Below are 20,302 nucleotides of genomic sequence, written 5' to 3' on the forward strand. Positions count from 1 at the left end.
ATAAAGATTTGCAAGTTATCTAAGGTGAGTTTTCAAACTGGGAGAGTGAATGAGATTGTTTAAGGATAGGAGAGGGAAAAAAACATAATATAAAACAAAATACCTGACTGAACATAAATTATAAATAGACCAAATTTGAAAAATAAGAAAGAGGCCATGCAGAAGCATCATTAGACTTTCTTCCAGTGCATACCAGTTGCCATAAACAGGTGATGGCCAGACCCTGAGTCTTGGACCTGAATATCAGTGTTTGAGCCTTGATTCTCAAGCCATGTGAATTGGTGAAAGTTATCCTCCCTAAACCTGCCTCTACTGGATTTCAACTGGAAAACTCAGAGGAGTTTTGTATGAATTAAATTGCATCAGGAGCAATGCGCCCAACACAGTGCATATCATAGAATAACACTCAAGTGTTCTACACGCATAATGGGGGTTATTTAGTACCACTAGCCTGCATATACCTGGGGTACCTCTGTGTGCGTGCCATCTGGAAGTGCAGCTGTTTAATCCCCTCTGTCAATCTCTTTTCCAGGTATCCCCTCTCATCAATCAGTCTTCATCTCTCTTAGAGTCCCTGTGCAGTTATAGCTTTCTAATAAGTGTCCTTAATGTAGTGTCTGCTCTGTTAATAAGGCCAACTACTGACCTAGTTCACAGAGCCATAACCATGTGCAACATAACATCTATAAAGTAGGTGTAACATTTTGCATCTGAACACTGAGTTAATGCTCAGTGCTGTCATTGCACTGAAGATCATGATTAGATTTGAGGGTCCTCTGGTTTGATGTGATGAAGGAAATTTGAATCCTTAAAAATGACAAGCTGAACTTAAAGTCAATTCCAGTAACTAAGAGTGAAGAAAGCAGTCAAGTTTGATGGGCAGGATATGAATACACTAGGAGTTGGTTGCAAAAGTAAAAGAGGGAAAGTAGGAGTTCAGTACATGCTCAATAAAAATTGAATGCTCAATCTCTCTGTGTTCCAAAGCACTGGTCTATGTGCTTGAGGAAAGGAGGAAAAAAATTTAAAAGACAACAAAATAAAAACAAATAGAACATGATTCTTTGGACAGATTGATACAGGATAACTAATCATAAGTTAGGATCTGATAGTATAGATTTACGCTACATATTCGAAGTCTTATCATAATCAACATTTTAGCCTTTCCTTCTTATTTGAGCATTCTCATGCTTCTTCACAAAATATTATGGTATACATTTATATTTATACTATAACAATAAATGTTATAATATAAATTGAGAAGATTTATATACAAGAAATTGAACATAACTCACAAAAAATATCTGCTATTTCCTCCAATGTGTGTAGTCATAGCCTTGAAATTGTGTCTTGAATTGAATTGTAATCTTGAGCCTTGAAACTGTGTCTTGCAGAAGTGGAAAGAAAAAAATAGGAAATCTTTCATATCCTATAAGATGTATCACATTAAATAGGTCCACGTGAGAACAAGAGAGAGCCAGAAAAGGGAGATGCTTCAAATTCTTTCATTGCCCACTAAAAGTTCTGCACGTGTCTTTTTCTACTAAACCACAGTATAATTCCAACATGTGGATTTATGCTCTATTTTGTGCTCTAGGTAAACTGGTGAAGGTTTAGTCAATACTCAGCACTGACTCATGATTCTTAAGGTTTTATATGGCCTAGCCCAAGCTAGTCAATAGGGTCAGAATGGCCTCTAGTAATAGGCAATATTATTGTTATTATGAAGAGTCTCCTGCAGGAAGTAATGAATTGCTTAGATCCAGCAAAACACATGCAGCATAGGGAGGCAGCATTGGCTTTGAAACTTGATAATTTGTGTGTTGTATGTCTTTGGCTAATATTAAAGCATCAGTTCCCTCATATGTAAAATGACGATAATAATACTTTTCAGGTTTATTGGGAGCACTAAGTGATTAAACATAAAACAGGTGCGAACTCAGGGTCTGCCATGTATTTGGAACTCAATAAATTTTAGCCATATTGTGTATTTCTCTAAATGGGAAAAGAAAACATTCCTAGATAAATGACTATAAAGCCTATCTTTGAGTAGCTGAAGGTAGAGAGGAGACTTGTAGTCACATCAGCCTCCTTCCATTTTGTTATGACCAGAGAGGTGAGCATCTGTTGGCCCTGTGAGCTTAAAACTCCACAATCATTTTCAGTGGGGAAAGGCTGAGAAAGGCAGCCTTGGTAAAATGCCAGACACTCTTGGTTGCTCAACTGGTATTAATTAATCCTCACTGGCAGCATTTTGGCAACAGACCTTGACTTATGTGACCTTTCATGCTGGATTGAATTATTCTCCTGTGATTCCTTTCCTCAGCCAAGCCCTTGAGAACCTTCTTCAGCTTCTGGCAGAATTCTGTGAGCATTATAGTTTCTTGAGAAGTCTGAATTTGGCACCTTAAATGTGTTATTGCTAAATAAGTGGAATGTGAGACATTACATATCCAATTTTGGTGATGGAAGATGCCCAAATAATCATTGTAAATATGCAAAAATTCTCACTCTGAGTTCTGTGGGGGCTCAGGGGGATGGGCTCGGGAAATAGTCTCCTACCTCCTACCTCCAGTCATTCACAAGGTTATTCAGCCTGTCCACCCCCCATGACGAGGGATATTGCTGGCAAAACACTGATTTCTCTCAGAGGATGAACAGCTTCAATTTAATGTCTTGAGTTGAATGGGCTTGACCTTATTTTTAGTCCCTTCTCACTTTTTCTCCTGCTGTTTATGAAAGGTTTCCTATTATGTGATTTTATTCTGTTTGGAAAGGCAACAGGAGTCAAAAAGCTGACACTTCTAGTCCAACATGGGCCTCTTTCTGCCCGTGATTGATCATGCCCAGGCCCCAACTGTAGCAAAGGAAGAGCATGTACAGTTCTAGTAACCTTTTGCATTCCCCACAACTGCATTTTCTTGTATCATATGTTTCATGCAATTAAAAAATCTACTGTAAACATGATTCTCAAGAACAAGTTATTATTTTGTAGTTGGAGGTACTGTTACTACCGTTAATGTTACTTCTTTCCTAAAACTACACAGCACTTTGTCAGGTGTGTTGAAATTGTCAGTTTATTCCTCTCTCCTCTACCATAATTTATGATTTTTTTCATTGTATCCCAAGCATCTGGGATTGTGACAGAGTAAACTATTCAATAAATATTTGCTGAATGAGTGAATGATGAGGTCCTGATGTAAGCAGTGAGATACCTGTGATAGAAATGTAGCCAAAAATTTAGACCTCATCTGATGAAAATGAGTATTTTTCTCAAATGTTTTCACTGCTGTAGACTTGCTCTTGGTCAACTCCAACTTATCTTTCAGATAACCTTAGTTTCTCAGGGGAGCCTTCTTTCATGCTGCTTATCTTTTATCTTTGTGAGTGTAGAGACCATTGCTGTTTTGTTCCTGCCCAACATTCTATTTCTAGCACTGAGTGGAGAGCCTGACATTTATAACATGGCAAGTATTTGGTGAAAAATTACCTGTGCTCTCACTGCTCCTCTTTTCTCTACGTACTATCCAATTGTCTAGGCATTCATCATGATTCATTTGGACCACTTTGGTGATCTGATCGCTGGGCTTCCTACATCTATCCCCTCCTCCTGAGAATTGGTATTAGGCACAGCTGCCAAAATAATATTCACCGAGCGATTCTCAGGCCATAAACTTTCTGTCCTAAATTGCTTTCAAATTAATTCTATTTATTAACTTATAAATAGGGACTTAAAATTTTTTGCGTTTACTTATTGAGAGAGAGAGAGAGAGAGAGAGAGAGAGAGAGAGAGCAAGCCAGGGAAGGGCAGAGGGAGAGGGAGAGAGAAATCCCAAGTAGGCTCTGCACTTTCAGTGCAGAGCTGGATGCAGGGTTCGAACTCACAAACTTTGAGATCATGACCTGAGCTGAAACCAGGAGCCAGCCATTTTGAGCCACCCAGGTGACCCGGGGGACTTTTAAGTTTTACCCCAGTTGTTTTCCATCATCTTTGAAATCTTATTTTTCATAGAAGTGCTTTGTACGACTCAAGCCATTTTTGCTTTGTCTTTAAGTTTACACCTACTTCTCTTGGGCCATACCCAGGTTCTTGTCTTTCCCTCAGTTGTGAACATTCAGGTCTCCAGAGTCATCTTTATATTGCTTATCTCACATGCTTTACATGAATGAAAACGACCTAGGAAATGTTTTAGTTCCATGGAAGATGGGCTCAAGATAAAACAGCAAGTAACATGAGGAGATGAACCACAGGCAAAGACTTGAAATTATTGAATAATCTGAATGAAACTATAAACTAAGTATATTTAAGCTAATCCTAGAAATAAAAGCCTTTCCCTTTCATCAGGGAAAAGGGAGAAAGGAGGAAGCAGGCAGTAGAGATCCCCACTGTGTCACTGCTGTGTCTCTGGCTGACTCACTGATTCTCTGAGCTGGAGTGGGGTGGGGTGGAGGTATGAGTCTTGGAAGTGAGTGGAAGCACCTTGGGGGTGGGGCGGGATGGTAGGTAGGTAGTAGTGGATAAGGATAAACTCAACAATGTCAGAGGCAGCATTGATTGGCTGTTGGAAGTCAGAGGGTCAGAGCCTGGGGAGAATGTCCACCTCAGGCAAAAAGACTTCAAGAGGTCTATACTTGAAGTCTTAGAAAAATCTGTCAGTTTGGCCATCTTATTAGAACTTGAATGCCACTCAAAATATATGCTGGTATCCATGGCCTGTCTGTATATTTTTTTTGCCTTTTTCGAGTATGGTAGTTTACCCCATAAGCAGCTACTGTTTCTTGAGAATATGAGATAGGGAAGTATACCTTGCATTCACCATCAGTGTACTGTTGGTCTACAAAATTAACTACCCAGATGTTTTTTTTCCTTCTCAAAGGAAATCATAAATATTAATTGAATTCATGAATTTTATAATGAAAGTAAAATAAGATACAATATTGAACCATGAGTTGTAAAACATTTCCATAAGTGAGATTTTGAACTTATATATAAAAAAAGACTTTCAGTTGGTTTAATATTGACATAAATATCTGCAAAGACACCAAATTATTGTGAAGAATTTGCTAATGCAGTTGCCATGATGAATGTAGAAGAAATGCTTACATGTGTTCTTTCTGTATTTTTAAAGTTTCACGGAAAATGAAGCCAAATCTTAGTAGATTCATTATACCACCAAAGGGCAAGATCAAAGAGCAAGCAAGACAGGCAAAAAGGTCAATTTAATACTGTTTACTTGAGACTTTTAATACAATATAGCTAACTTTCATTTTTAAAACTGAAATGCATACTAGTCTTTTTTTTCCCAAATAAATAATGAGTTCATGTGTTTCTCACCAGTTTATCATTTAATAAATAGCAGTTACTGGTTATAACATAAAAGATTTTATCCATTTCTAAGTATAGTGTTTCTTATAAAATTAAATTCTCTATTCCATTTTTAAGCAAACTTTATTCTGAAAAGTTACAGATGTATGCTCCAAGGCCTCAATATAGAATTGGTCTTATTTTTCTCTTTAAATTTAGTATGACCGATTATTAATTATTTTTCTGCGTCATTTCTTTCTTTATTTACCTTTAAAATTTTTTAAAATATGGTACAGTTAACATATAGTGTTATATTAGTTTCAGGTGTAGAATATAGTGATTCAACAATTTTATACATTACTCAGTGCTCATCACCATAAGTGTACTCTTTTTTTTTTTTTTTCCAACATTTATTTATTTTTGGGACAGAGAGAGACAGAGCATGAACGGGGGAGGGGCAGAGAGAGAGGGAGACACAGAATCGGAAACAGGCTCCAGGCTCTGAGCCATCAGCCCAGAGCCTGACGCGGGGCTCGAACTCCCGGACCGCGAGATCGTGACCTGGCTGAAGTCGGACGCTTAACCGACTGCGCCACCCAGGCGCCCCTTTTTTTTTTTTTTTTTTTTTACCATAAGTGTACTCTTAATCCCCTTCATCTATTTAACCCATGCCCCCATCCACCTCCTCTCTGGTAATCATCAATTTGTTCTCTATAGTTAAGAGTCTGTTTTTTGGTTTGTCTTTTTCCATTTTGAATTGTTTTATTTCTTAAATTCCATGTATGAATGAAATTATAACATACTTATTTTTGTCTGATTGACTTATTTCACTTAGCATTATACTCTCCAGATCCATCTATATTGTTGCAAGTGGCAATATTTCATTCTTTTTTATGGCTGAATAATAGTCCATAATGGTGTGTGTGTGTGTGTGTGTGTGTGTGTGTATACATTTCACGCTTCTTTATCCATTCATCTTTATTCATCTATCCATTCATCTATCCATCATCATCTTGGGCAGATTCCATAATTTAGCTATTGTAAATAATGAAGCAATAAACATAGGAGTACAGATATCTATTTGAATTAGTTTTTTCATATTCTTTGGTTAAGTACCTAGTAGAATTATCAAACGTATCATAGTTCTATTTTTAATTTTTGAGGAACCTCTGTACTGTCTTCCTCAGTGGCTGCACCAGTTTGCATTTCTCCCAAGAGTGCACAAGATTCCTTTTTCTCCATATTCTTGCCAATACTTGTTGTATCTTGTGTTCTGATTTTAACCATTCTGACAGGTGTGAGTTGCTATCTCATTGTGGTTTTGATTTGCATTTCCCTGAAGATGAGTGATGTTGAGCATCTTCTCATGTGCCTGTTGGTCATCTGTATGTCTTCTGTGGAGAAATGTCTGCTGCCCATTTTTATTTGAAATATTGGTTTTTGTGTGTGTGTGTGTATGTTGAGTTGTATAAGTTCTTTATATACTTGGGATATTAACCCTTTATTGGATATGTCATTTTTCAAATGTCTTCTATTCAATAGGTTATCATTTAGTATTGTTGATTGTTTCCTTTGCTATGCAAAAGTTTTTATTTTGTTGTAATCCCAATAGTTTATTTTTGCTTTTGTTTCCCTTGCTTTTGTTTCCCTCAGGAGACATATCTGGAAAAATGTTGCTATGTGTCAAAGAAATTACTACCTGTGCTTTCTACTATGATTTTTATGGTTTCAGGTCTCACATTTAGGTTTTCAACCTATTTTGTATTTATATTTGTGTATGGTGTAAGAAAAAGTTCCAGTTTTATTCTTTTGCATGTAGGTGTCTAGTTCTCCCAGTACCATTTGTTGAAGAGACTGTTTTTATTCCATTGCATATTCTTGCTTCCTTTGTTGAAGATTAATTGACCATATAATTGTGGGTTTATTTCCTGGCTTCCTATTCTGTTCTATTGATCTATTGTGCCTATTTTTGTGTCAGTACCATACTGTTTTGATTATTACAGCTTTGTAGTATATGTTGAAATCTGGGATTGTGACACGTCTAGTTTTGTTCTTTTTTAAGATTGCTTTGGCTATTCAGGGTATTTTGTGGTTCCATACAAATTTTAGGATTATTTGTTCTAGTTCTGTGAAAAATGCTGTTGGTATTTTGATAGGGATTGCATTAAATCTTCTGATTGCTTTGGGCAGTATGGAAATTTTAACAATATTTGTTCTTCCAACTCATGAGCCAGGGATATCTTCCCATGTATTTGTTTCATTTTCAATTTCTTTCATAACTGTTTTAAAGTTTTCAGAGTATAGGCCTTTCACCTCTTGGTTAAGTTTATTCCTATGTATTTTATTATTTTTGGTGCAATTGTAAATGGCATTGTTTTCTTAATTTCTCTTTCTGCTACTTCATTATAGCTTATAGTTAGCTGTGGGGTTTTCATAGATAACCTTTATTTTGTTGTGGTATATTCCCACTAATACTACTTGGTTGAGGGGTTTTATTATGAATGGATGTTGTACTTTGTCAAATGATTTTTGGCACCTATTGAAATGATCACATGCTTTTATCCTTTCTGTTGTTGATGTGATGTGTCACATTGATAGATTTGTCAATATGGAAACTTCCTTGTATCCCAGGAATAAATCCTACTTGATGGTGGTGAAAGATTTTTAAAAATGTATTCTTTGGGGGCACCTGGGTGGTTCTGTCGGTCAAGCATCAGACTTCGGCTAGGTCATCATCTCATGGTTTGTGGGTTCGACCCCTGCGTTGGCGTCTCTGCTGACACCTCAGAGCCTGGGGCCTGCTTTGGATTCTGCATCTCCCTCTCTCTCTGCCATCCTCCACTCGCTCTCTGTCTCTCTCTCCTTCAAAAATAAATAAACTTAAAAAAAAGATAAAATGTATTGTTGGATTCAGTTTGCTAATATTTTGTTGAGTATTTTTGCATCTATGTTTATCAGAGATAATTGGCCTGTGGTTCTCTTTTTTTGTAGTGTCTTTATCTGGTTTTGGTATCAGAGTAAGGCTGGCCTCATAGAATGATTTCTATTTTTTGAAATAGTTTGAGAAGAATAAGTATTAACTCTTCCTTAAATGTTTGGTAGAATTCACCTGTGAAGCCATCTATCTTAGACTTTTGTATGTTGGGAGTTTTTTGATAACTGATTTAATTTCATTGTAGGATATCAATCTGTTCAAATTTTCTAATTCTTCCTGATTCAGTTTTGAGAGGTTATATGTTTCTAGGAATGTATCCATTTCTTCTAGGTTGTCCAATTTGTTGGAATATAGTTTTTCATAATATTCTCTTACAGCCCTTATATTTCTGTGGTGTCAACTATTATTTCTTACTTTTCATTTCTGATTTTGTTTATCTGCGTCCTCCCTTTCTCTGTCTTTTTTGATGAGTCTTGCTAGTGGTTTATCAATATTGTTGATCTTTTCAAAGAACCAGATCCTGGTTTCATTGATCTGTTCTATTGGTTTTTTTTTTATTTGTTTTGTTTTAGTTTCCGTTTTGTTTATTTCTGACCTAATCTTTATTATTTCCTTCTTTCTACTGGTTTTGAGTTTTATTTGTTCTTCTTTTTCTAGCTCCTTTAGGTATAAGGTTAGAGTGTTTGAGATTTTTGTTGCTTCTTGATGTAGGCCTGAATGGCAATAACCTTCCCTCTTAGAACAGCTTTTGCTGCATCCCAAAGATTTTGGACTGTTGTGTTTTCATTTTCATTTGTCTCCATGTATTTTTCAATTTCCTCTTTGATTTTTTGGTTGACCCATTCATTGTTTAGTATCATGTTGTATAACTTCCATGTATTTGTGTTCTTTCCAGGTTTTTTCTTTTGATTGACTTCTAGTTTCATAATGTTATGGTCAGAAAAGATGCATGGTATGCCTTCGATCTTTTTGAAGTTTTGAGACTTGTTTTGCAGCCTAATGTGTGATCTATTCTGGAGAATGTTCCACGTACACTGGAAAAGAATGTATTCTGCTGTTTTAGGATGGAATGTTCTGAATATATCTGTTAGATCCATCTGGTTCATTATGTCATTCAAAGCCAGTTTCCTTATTGATTTTTTTTAAAGTTTTTATTCAAATTCCACTTAGATAACATACAGTGTAATATTAAATTCAGTGAACAATATAGTGATTCAACACTTCCATCCAACACCCAGTGCTCATCACAAGAGGGCATTCCTTAATCCCCATCCCCCATTTAACGCATCCCCCCCCATCCATCTCCCCTCTGGTAGCCATCAGTTTGTTTTCTATAATTAAGAGTCCGTTTCTTGGTTTGCTTCTCTCTCTCTTTTTTTGCTGGCTGTCTTTAGTAGTATACTTGGATTCCTTTCCCTTTATTTTTTGCTTATCTATTACTGGTTTTTGATTTGTCATTACTTTCATGTATAGCAGTCTATATTAAGTTGCTTGTCTTTTAAATTTGAACCCATTCTTTACTCCTTTTCCACCATGTTTTAGGTATATGTAATCATACTTTACATCCTTTTATTTTGTGAATCCCTTGATTTTTATAGCTACACTTATGTTTACTGCTTTTGTGTTTCTTACTTTTCTTATTCCTACTTACGATCTTTCCTTTCCACTCAAAGACTTCCCTTTCACATTTCTTGTATGGCTGGGTTAGTGGTGATGAATTCCTCTAACTTTTTTGTTCATCTGGGAAACTCTATCTCTCCTTCTATTTTTTTTTTAATTTTTTTAATGTCTTATTTATTTTTGAGACAGAGAGAGACAGAGCATGATCAGGGGAGGGGCAGAGAGAGAGGGAGACACAGAATCGGAAACAGGCTCCAGGCTCTGAGTTGTCAGCACAGAGCCCAACGCAGGGCTTGAACTCACAGACCACGAGATCATGACCTGAGCTGAAGTCGGACGCTCAACCGACTGAGCCACCCAGGCGCCCCTCTCCTTCTATTTTGAATTATAGCCTTTCTGGATAGAGTATTCTTTTTTTTTTAATTTTTTAAATGTTTACTGATTTTTGAGAGAGAGACAGAGCATGAGCAGGGGAGGGGCAGAGAGAGAGGAAGCTTTAGAATCCGAAGCAGGCTCCAGGCTCTGAGCTGTCAGCCCAGAGCCCGATGTGGGGCTCCAAGTCACAGACCGTGAGATCATGACCTGAGCTGAAGTTGGCCGCTTAATCGACTGAGCCACCTGGGCTCCCCAAGAGTATTCTTGACTGTAGGTTTTTTTTTTTTTTCTCTTTCAGTACTTTGGATAAATCATGCCACTTCCTTCTGGCATGCAAAGTTTCTGCTGAAAAATCAGCTGAATGCCCTATGGGGTTTTCCTTATATGTAACTATTTTCTTTTCCTCGCTGCTTTTAAAATTCTCTATTGATCACTAGTTTTTGCCTTCTTAATTACTATGTGTCTTGATGTGGATGTCCTTGCGTTGATTTTTTGGGGGTGCTTTGTGCCTTCTGTTTCTGGATCAATTTCCTTCCCCAGATTCAGGAAGTTTTCAGCTATTATTTCTTCAAATAAAATTTCTGTCCCCTTTTCTCTCTCTTCTTGTTCTGGAATCCATATAATGCTGATGTTATTATGCTTGATGCTGTCACTGAGTTCACTAGGTCTGTTTTCATGTTTTACTATTGTTTTTCTCTCTTTTGTTCAGCTTGACTGCTTTCCATTACTCTATCCTCTAGGTCACTGATCACTTCTTCTGCTTCTTCTTGTCTACTACTTATTTCTCTAGTGTATTTAAAATACAGTTATTGAGCTCTTCATCTCTCATTGGTTCTTTTTTATGTTTTCTTTCCCTTTGTTGAGGATCCTGCTGAGGTCCTCCATTCTTTTCTCAAGTTCAGAGAGTATCTTTATAACTATTACTTTAATATTAGGAATATTACTTATCTCCATTTCATTTAGGCCTCATGTTGTGATTTTATTCTGTTCTTTCTGTGGTACATATCCCTGTGCCTCCTCATTGTTTCCACCTTTCTATGTCTGTTTTTATGTGTTAGGAAAGTCAGCTCTGTCTCCTGTTCTTGAAATTAGGTGGCCTTATGAAAAAGAGGTCCTGTGGTGCTGTGAAGTGCAATGTTCCCTGTTCACCAGAACCTGGCACTTCAGGGATGTCTCCTGTGTGTTTTTGTACCCTCCTGCTATGACTGAGCTGTGTTTGACTTCAGTCTGGTTGTCTGCAGTGGCTCTCTTTGCTTGTTGTGGGCAGGGTCTGGTGCCTGTGCTGTTCATGGGCCATTGTGGGGCTTTGTTGGTCTTAGATTGAGTGAGACTAGGCATTTGCCTGAGATGCACTAGTACTGAACTGCAGGGTGCTTTTGCTGTGTTTCTCTGAGAATCTTTTGTGGAGGGCAGGGAATGCAGTCAAATCAGATGTCTGTCCCTAGTGCACTGCTGAGGTCAGAGTCAGACTGGTGTGTGTAGTTATCTTTCCCTCTCCTTGGGGGAAAGAATAACTTTGGAGGGGCCAGGGGCTGGCTCCTGTCTGGGCTACCTGCACATTGCCAGCCTTTTGGTTTTTGATGGGTTCTGACCAGAATTATGTCTGAAGTGTGGTGCTCACAGGTCCATGTGGTCTGTTGTAAGAGAGGACCTGCAGCTGCAAGGGACTGAGGCTGCCATTGTTCTAAGGGTGGATCTGTAGAAGTATGTGGAGGCAGGGCTCCTGGTATGTGCAAGGTTTGCACAGGTCCACTGTGGGAGGATATCTAGAGCTCAGGCTTGGCTGGAGGGTGCACATCTCCAGGAGAACATGGGAATGGGGTGCACTATCAGCAAATTAAGTAGTGAATATTGGCACCTGCTGGTTCCTGCAGGTGTGACTAGCCTAAGGGGTAGGGAAGGGAATGGTGCCTGCCAACCTTTTTTTATTGGAGAAGTCTTCCAAGTCTTCCCTGCCCCTCTGAGATTAGTAAACAGATCTCCCTCCTGTATACCCCTTGTGTTTTTCAAACTGCTCCTTCTATATTGTATCTCCATGAGGCTGTTTGTTGTGCTGTCTCTTTAAGGGGGAGAACTCAGTTCCTCTCACCCTACCTGCTCTCCCAGAGTGAGCCTGCTGATTTTTAAAGTTCCAGGTGTTAAGCTCTGCTAACTCTAAGAACTCATGAAATTCGACCCCTCTGGTTTTCAAAGCCAAGAGGATTTGGATTCCTCTTCCCCATGTGGGTTGTCCCTGCCTGAGGTGCCTGCTGTGAGGGTATGTTTTTTCCCCTCTTTTCATCAGTGGCATCCCTCCCTTCTGCTAATAGTCCCTTGGGTCCCTTTAGCTCTGGACCACATCTCTGCCCTTCCTACTCTCTTTGATGTGACCTCTTCTCTACATTTAGCTTTAGAGAATCTGTTCTGCCTTGTCTTTGGGCCATTTTCTGGGTTATTTACACTGATGTTGGTATTTACCTATTGTATCCTTGGGACAATAAGCTTAGGACCCTCATATTCCATCATTTTCCCCATAAGTGTTAAACTCCAGTTTCTCCATCATTTCTTTCATCCTTTACTTTTCTCCATCCTTAACTTTGTGTCTTTATATTTAAATTGGATTTCTTTTAGAAAAAATATACTGGATCTTGAGGGTTTTTGTTTTGTCTTGTTTTGACTCTCTTACAGTCTCTGGCCTTTAACTGGTATATTTAGATCACTCACAGTTAAAGTGATTGGTGATATATTGGTTTAGTATCTAGCATATTTGTTACTAACATCTATTAGTTGGTTGCTGTTAGCTCTTTTGGGGGCCACTACACTTTTTCTGCCTTCTCTAGTTTTTTTTTTTTTTTAATTTTTTTTTTCAACGTTTATTTATTTTTTTTGGGACAGAGAGAGACAGAGCATGAACGGGGGAGGGGCAGAGAGAGACGGAGACACAGAATCGGAAACAGGCTCCAGGCTCTGAGCCATCAGCCCAGAGCCTGACGCGGGGCTCGAACTCACGGACCGCGAGACCGTGACCTGGCTGAAGTCGGATGCTTAACCGACTGCGCCACCCAGGCGCCCCTGCCTTCTCTAGTTTTAATCGAACATTTCATATGATTCAATTTTCTCTCTTAGCATGTAAATTATGCTTTAAATTTTAAAATTAAAAAAATTCTCTTTAGTCATTGTTCTAGATTCTGCATATATATTCACAACTAATATTAAGTCTGTTTCAAATAATGCTGACAGCACTTTATGAGTAGTACATATACCTTATAATAGAATATTCCCAATTCATCCCAGCAGTCCTTATAACACAAGTGCCATTTATTTTACATATGCATAAGCTATAACTGCTGAGTACATTGTTGCTATCATTATTTTGAACAAACTACTGTTTATTAGATCAAATGACTAAAAACATTAAAAGGTATTTTACCATCTTTTATCCCCTGATACTCTTCCTTTCTTTACGCAGATCTGGGTTTCTGACTTACATCATTTTCCATCTCTCTGAAGAACTTATTTTATTCTATTTATTTTATCATTTTATTGTTTTTATTTGAATGTAGCTAATACACAATGTGAAGAACTTCTTTTAACATTTCTCACAAAGCAGATCTTCTATTGACGAATTCTCTCAAGTTTTGCTTGCCTGAGAAGTCTTTATCTCTTCTTCATTTTTAAAGGATAATTTTGTTGGATAGGATATTCTGAATTGGTGATTTTTTTCCATAAACATTTTTTAAATAGTTCACTTCACTATTTTTGTGCATGTATAGTTTCTGAACAGAAGTCTGATGAAATTGTAATTCCAGTTCTCTATAGGTTGGGTAGTTTTTTGTTTCTTTTTCTCTGAGTCCCTTCAAAGATTTCCCTTTGTCTTTAATTGGTTTTATGAAGTTTGAATAGGTCTTTTTGTATTTTCTGCTTGGTATTCTCTGAGATTTCTGGATCTGTAGTTTTTCATTTGTCATTAATTTTAGAAAATTCTCAGCCATTATTAAATTAGAGAACATCAAAGACAGAGAAAATATTTTAAAACCAAGCAGACAGGAAAAACACTGTATGTACCAAGAATGACAATCAGACAGCAAATTTCTTATTCAAAAATAGGCACTTGAATACAATAAAATGATATCTTTAAGTACCGATTCTATACCAAGATAAACTAAATTTAAGACTGAGGCTGTAATAGAACATTTTCAGAGAAAGACTCAGAGAGCTAACAGGTCCTAACAGCTTTTAGAAGATCTACTAAAGGATCTAGTTTAGTAAGGAGAAAAAATGCAGAAGGAATTCTGGATTCTGTCAGAAGATAAGTGACAAGTTTATATTTGTGAATATAGTGGACTGCAATCGTAAAGAGTATCCCTCAATAGAACACGTAAATCCTGAACAACATGATAATAATTAATACATATTTTCTTAAGTACATAGTTCATGGATCAAAAGTTTAGAAATGGAAGATCATTGCCGTAAGTGATCAGGGACACTTGGGCTGCCCAGAGAATGTTTATTAATGAATTTGGATTTAATAGATTGCTGGAATTAGCCATAAGGTGTAGGAAGGAGTTGGAAATGTGACACCCTTCCCTAATACAGCTAAAATTCTTGTAGTATATGGTATTATTGTTCCCAAATTTTCAATCCTTTTTATATCCATGTCCTTTGCTGCATTGAAACTAGAAGAGAGACAATGATCACTGTGGCAGGCTTTTGGCTATGACAACCAGATTTGTTTACAGATCCAAGCAATATCCTAGGAGGTTGCCAGTATATTTCATTCCCAGGGACACTCTGATCCACCAGCCATCACCAAACATCTGTATGGGTCAAAATGTTTTGAACACCACTGGGTGCTTGAGTCCTTTTTATTTAAAATGTCCACTTTGTTTTTGGCTGTAAATGCTAATATTTGGTCCCTGCTCTTTGGAGTCTCCAGGGTAGTGAGGGAATTCATCTCAGTGGCAGTATCCCAGTGGTCATTACTGGCTTAGAAATGTGAGCAAACAGATATTTTCAAGGATATTCTCACTAATATATTTCTCAATGCCTTAGTGTAGGGAATGAATGTCTTTTGGGCCTTCTCACAGGACATAGTTGGTATGTGTGTATGTAGGTTATGCAAGATAAATCCACTCTAACTTACCTATCTTCCTAAGTCTTTGTATTCTTTTCTCTGTATTGTGCCTGGGAAACACTAGAATCTCAACTTCATTAAGAATAGGCCACTATTGAGTCCAAGTTTTAGTCAAGCAGTTAAACTGTAAGAGTACATTCTGGCTAATAATGCTAATATTAAATATTAAACCAAATATCTCTAGTAAGGGAACCCATATCAGATAATTCAGCCTGATATATATTGTAATCTGTCCTTCTTGGTATACAAACTTAAAATCTATTTACATACATATACCTCAGAATTCTTTAATATACATTAGCAAAATATTACAATTCTTTGGTATATAACTACTTCCTCTTTGGTCATACTTATATTTGACTCCCTGGAGCAAGTTCAGAGTTGAACCTAGTTATGGCTCTAGGAACAAAGGGGTGTTGGGGTAAATTTTGAGAAGAATGGGCATTGCCTACTAAGGCATCTTTCTCAGGTGAGGTGATTATAGGGTTTACAAGCAAGGAAACCTATTCTCCTTACAAAGAAGAGCCAGCTCATTGTCCTGATAAGAAAGACTGATGATGACTCAGGTTTAAAGATTCTCAGTTTTGTCTAAGTTGAATCAGATATTCCCATTCAGCTTCAAGATCCTATTCCTTACCAAATAGTGCCCTAAATTTTACATAAGAAACTTGGCAAGGTTTCAAATTCAACTGTTTTTATAATTCTGCAACCCATATATTAAATTTTATATTTAATTTTATTGAATTATTAAATATTAAAATTTCCAGTTCAAAGTACCAGTGTGATCTCTACTTGCCAGATTCTTACTTATACAGAACAATGAATTATAAAAATGTTTATTAAAACATTGATTTAGCGATGTCAGCGTCCAGTTAGATTGAGATTACAGTAGCAATGGTGACAACACTGACCGTGATCTGCAGTAGATTCTACTGAGTCCACTCGAGTCCTTACATAAGTAAAATGACAAGCTCAATTCAAGTCCGAGGACCAGAGAACTACATAGCATTCCTTACAGAATCTTGTTTCTCAAAGTTAGGGGGCAGATATTGCTGGGGAAAATGGTCTCTCCTGCATTCTTATCTTCTCCCTCTAACACTTGCTATTGGCAGAGCTGACATCAAGTCAGCTGGCAAAGAAGAAAAGTAGCTTGCGTGGTTCAGGTCCGTGATCGTAAAGTAGGGAAAAGACAGTGGGTTTGGCCCCCAGAGGCAATAATTTAAGGGCTGGAGGCAAACCTAAATGTGGCATAAATAAGCAGCTTGAAATTGAAATAAGCAAATCCGTTTCTAACTAAAAAAGTATAGATTTCTCTGTAACTTATCAGAAGAAAGGATTAAAACATTCATGATTTAACCACCCATTTTGTAATCATTTTTCTTATGTATAAAAATGTGCCCTTAAAATAATGATACATGTAGGTCACCGCTTTAGGGAAGAATTTTGGAGATGGAAGATAGCTTTGAGTTTTCTAGTACATCTTCTTGTCTCTGGCATGTCTGGATTACATAATATTAATATTAGCCCATTGTATTCAGGCCAGAATTCTTTGTTCTGAGATACTATGCTCACATAGGAGTGGAATAAGCACCTAATGAGAGGTTAATTAAGTCAAGTCAGTTTTTGGTAATCTTTAGACACCAGCTTGCTATTTTTTATTGGGCAAGTATTTTGACTCCTTTGACTCTTTCTTTCCTTTTTTTTCTTTTTATTTGAGAGAGACAGAGAGAGACAGAGAGGCAGAGGGAGAGGGACAGAGAGAATCTTAAGCAGACTCCATGTGCAAAGCCTGATGTGGGCCTCGATGCCAGGCCTAGTCCCATGGTATCGGATCAAGACCTGAGCCGAAATCAAGAGTCAGGAGCTTAACCGAGTGAACCACCCGGGTACGTCTGCTTTTAGTTCCTTTATCTGTGAAATGATATTTTTGAGGTCTAATATCTTTAGGTTAGGACTGCACACATATGAAAGAATCTCACAGGATGTCCTCACTTTCCACTGGGATTACAGAAGGTATTTATTAGAACAGCAAGAGTCAGAACCACATTTCCAGTTACCTGTTTTATCACTCAAGTGGTAAAGAAGAGGAGAAAAATTATGAATTTTTTTAAGTTTATTTATTTGGAGAGAGACAGAGACAGCATGAGTCAGGGAGGGGCAGAGAGAGAGGGAGACAGAGAATCACAAGCAGGCTCCACACTTTCAGCACAGAGCCCGTTGCAGGGCTCAATCTCATGACCCATGAGATCATGACCTGAGCTAAAACCAAGAGTCAAATGCTTCATTGACTGAACCACCTAGGCACCCCTCAAAAATTATTTTTTAAATGACTTCCGTCATAAGCTTTTAATTCTGAGAACATACAGGCACTTTGTATTTATGGATTTTATGGTAATAAGTCATCATGTGTTGGGAGTTTTCAACTGTCATTTTTAAATGTATGAGAAATGTGAGTATAAAGAATTGGAGAATATTCAAGCTCATTAAAAGAGGCAGAAAAATACTAAATTTCTTTTTTTGCGTTTAAAATTTAACTGTAGCACTTGTGAATTTCTAAGGTTTCAAACTTGACTATTTTCACATCCATATTCATGATGCTATATCTTATCTGGAAATGCTACCCACTAGGTTTATTTTAGATGATCTTGTTAACACCTTGACAAGCAGTGAACTTCTCATTCTATGTTTTTGTATCAGACTCAGAAATGTGGAACAGAAGATTTGGTATGGTAGGGTGAGAAAAAGAAAGAAAAAAGAGGGAAAAGGCCTTCTAATAATGCTCTAATATCAACATGGAAAGATTAATATGCAAGTCTTAACATGAAAAAAATTTTAACATGAAAAGTGGTCATAAATGAAAGTGAAATATAGATAGACAAAAATGTATTAAATATTCTAGTGATTGGGACATAGAGCATTCAATGAGCTATATTAAATTATTTAGTTATTCCCAAGCAGAGGAATATTTTCAACTATATTAGAGATGTATTTCTCAAGGATTAAGTGCTTTAAAATGTTGCATTTGAGGGGCACCTGGGTGGCTCATTTGGGTAAGCATAGAAACTTCGACTCGGTTCATGATCTCAGGCTCGTGAGTTCGAGTTCCACATCAGGGTCTCTGCTGTCAGCACAGACCCTGCTTCAGATCCTCTGACCCCTCCCTCTCTCTGCCCTTCCCTTGCTTGTGCTCCGTCTCTCTCTCAAAAATAAACAAACATTAAAAAAATTGGTGCATTTGACTCTTAAGGAGAAATAAATCTGAAATCACTGAAGGATCAGTAATCATACCTTTAGACCTAGTACCTCAGTTTTGATTAGGTTATTTTCTACCATTTTTGTGAAAAGAGAAACATATTAATATAATGATGAATATATAATAACATAAAAATTAGATTTCAGTGAACTTTAGGGTAATCTTTTCAGCCACAACAATAACCCAACAAGAGGGCTTGAGGCAAACCAACTTCACTTAATAATTTAACTTTTATTTTTGATGTCTAGTCATCTTTCATTATTTTCTTTAAAAATATGGAATCTGGGGTAGATGTATGTGTTGGTGTACGAAAGGGGAAAAAGAAAATTCATTTAAAATTTGATTATAACCTGCAAAATAGCTTTTTTTGCAATTTAATAACTTCAGTAATGTACTTTTTAAAAAGTACCTTCAGGGGCGCCTGGTGGTTCCGTCGGTTAAGCGTCCAACTTCAGCTCAGGTCATGATCTTGCAGTCGGTGAGTTCGAGCCCCGCGTCGGGCTCTGTGCTGACAGCTCAGAGCCTGGAGCCTGCTTCAGATTCTGTGTCTCCCTCTCTCTGACCCTCCCCCGTTCATGCTCTGTCTCTCCCTGTCTCAAAAATAAACAAACGTTAAAAAAAATGTAAAAAGTGCGCTCAAATGTATCTAATAATAAAACTGTTGGTTAGGGATTATATCATCAAATTACTCATTACATTGAGGAAATGAGGAGTTGGAATCAGTCTTCCACTTCATACTATGTTTGACAAAATGGATGACATGTGTAAATTGTCTATGTTCAGTGTGAAGAGTGATCAGGTCCCTCTTCGGCTAGACAGCCAGCCTGTAGAGGTGTACTACTGGGCATTACTGGTTCCATTTGGAGACTTAGATTGTACAGCACCTGGAAAAATAAATGGGGAGTAAAAGCTTGGTGTAGAGATTTCGCATTTCAATATTTGTCATTGAGAACATCTCTTATGCTTACCAATGAAAAATAAAAATACCATGCCCACTTCATATTCCTTAATAATTTTCTGCAGTAAGCCACAAGAATCCCACAGAAATAGAAGTTTTATAGAAGCCTCCAGAGATACCAAAGTGACAGTGATATCTGTATCCAGGATCAGAAGATATCTGTCACTGCCGAAATGAATTGGTACGACTAAACTCAAATGAATCTTATTTATACCCCCTCACCCTCTTCAAGGTGCTTATTTCATTTTATTATTATTGTTTAATTTCCTGCCTATGACAGTGTAAGCTAAGTAAGAGCATAATTTACATACCCTATATTGCAAAACAATCTGTATTAGATCTAATTAGATTGTTTTACCCTGTTGTCACAGTACTTCATGCAATGTCTGGCTCATGGTAAATAGTTTAATAAGTATTTATTGAATGTGTGTCTATAGAATAAACAAATGAATAATGCTACGATCTCATTGCTAAAACATGCGCCACTAAATAGAGAGCAAAATTTTTATATAAGTGAACTAAAGCCCACAGTAGGAATAATCAAATGATTCATCCTTGACCAAGCATCAGTGGCTGAGCCAGTAATATTCAACCTACTGGGAAATTCTAAAGTTTAGCCATTCATTAATCATTCTTTGAAAATCATGTATGGAGCACCTGTTATGTACTGGTTCCTGGAAAAAGCTTTAGGGTGGCAATTCCCAACAGGAGCGATACCCAACCTCCCGCCTCCCTTCCTGGTG

This window comes from Lynx rufus, unplaced genomic scaffold, assembly GCF_022079265.1.
Source record: "Lynx rufus isolate CCGP_SWC_20201006 ecotype Redwood Valley unplaced genomic scaffold, mLynRuf1.p SCAF_6, whole genome shotgun sequence".
Classification (NCBI taxonomy): Eukaryota; Metazoa; Chordata; class Mammalia; order Carnivora; family Felidae; genus Lynx; species Lynx rufus.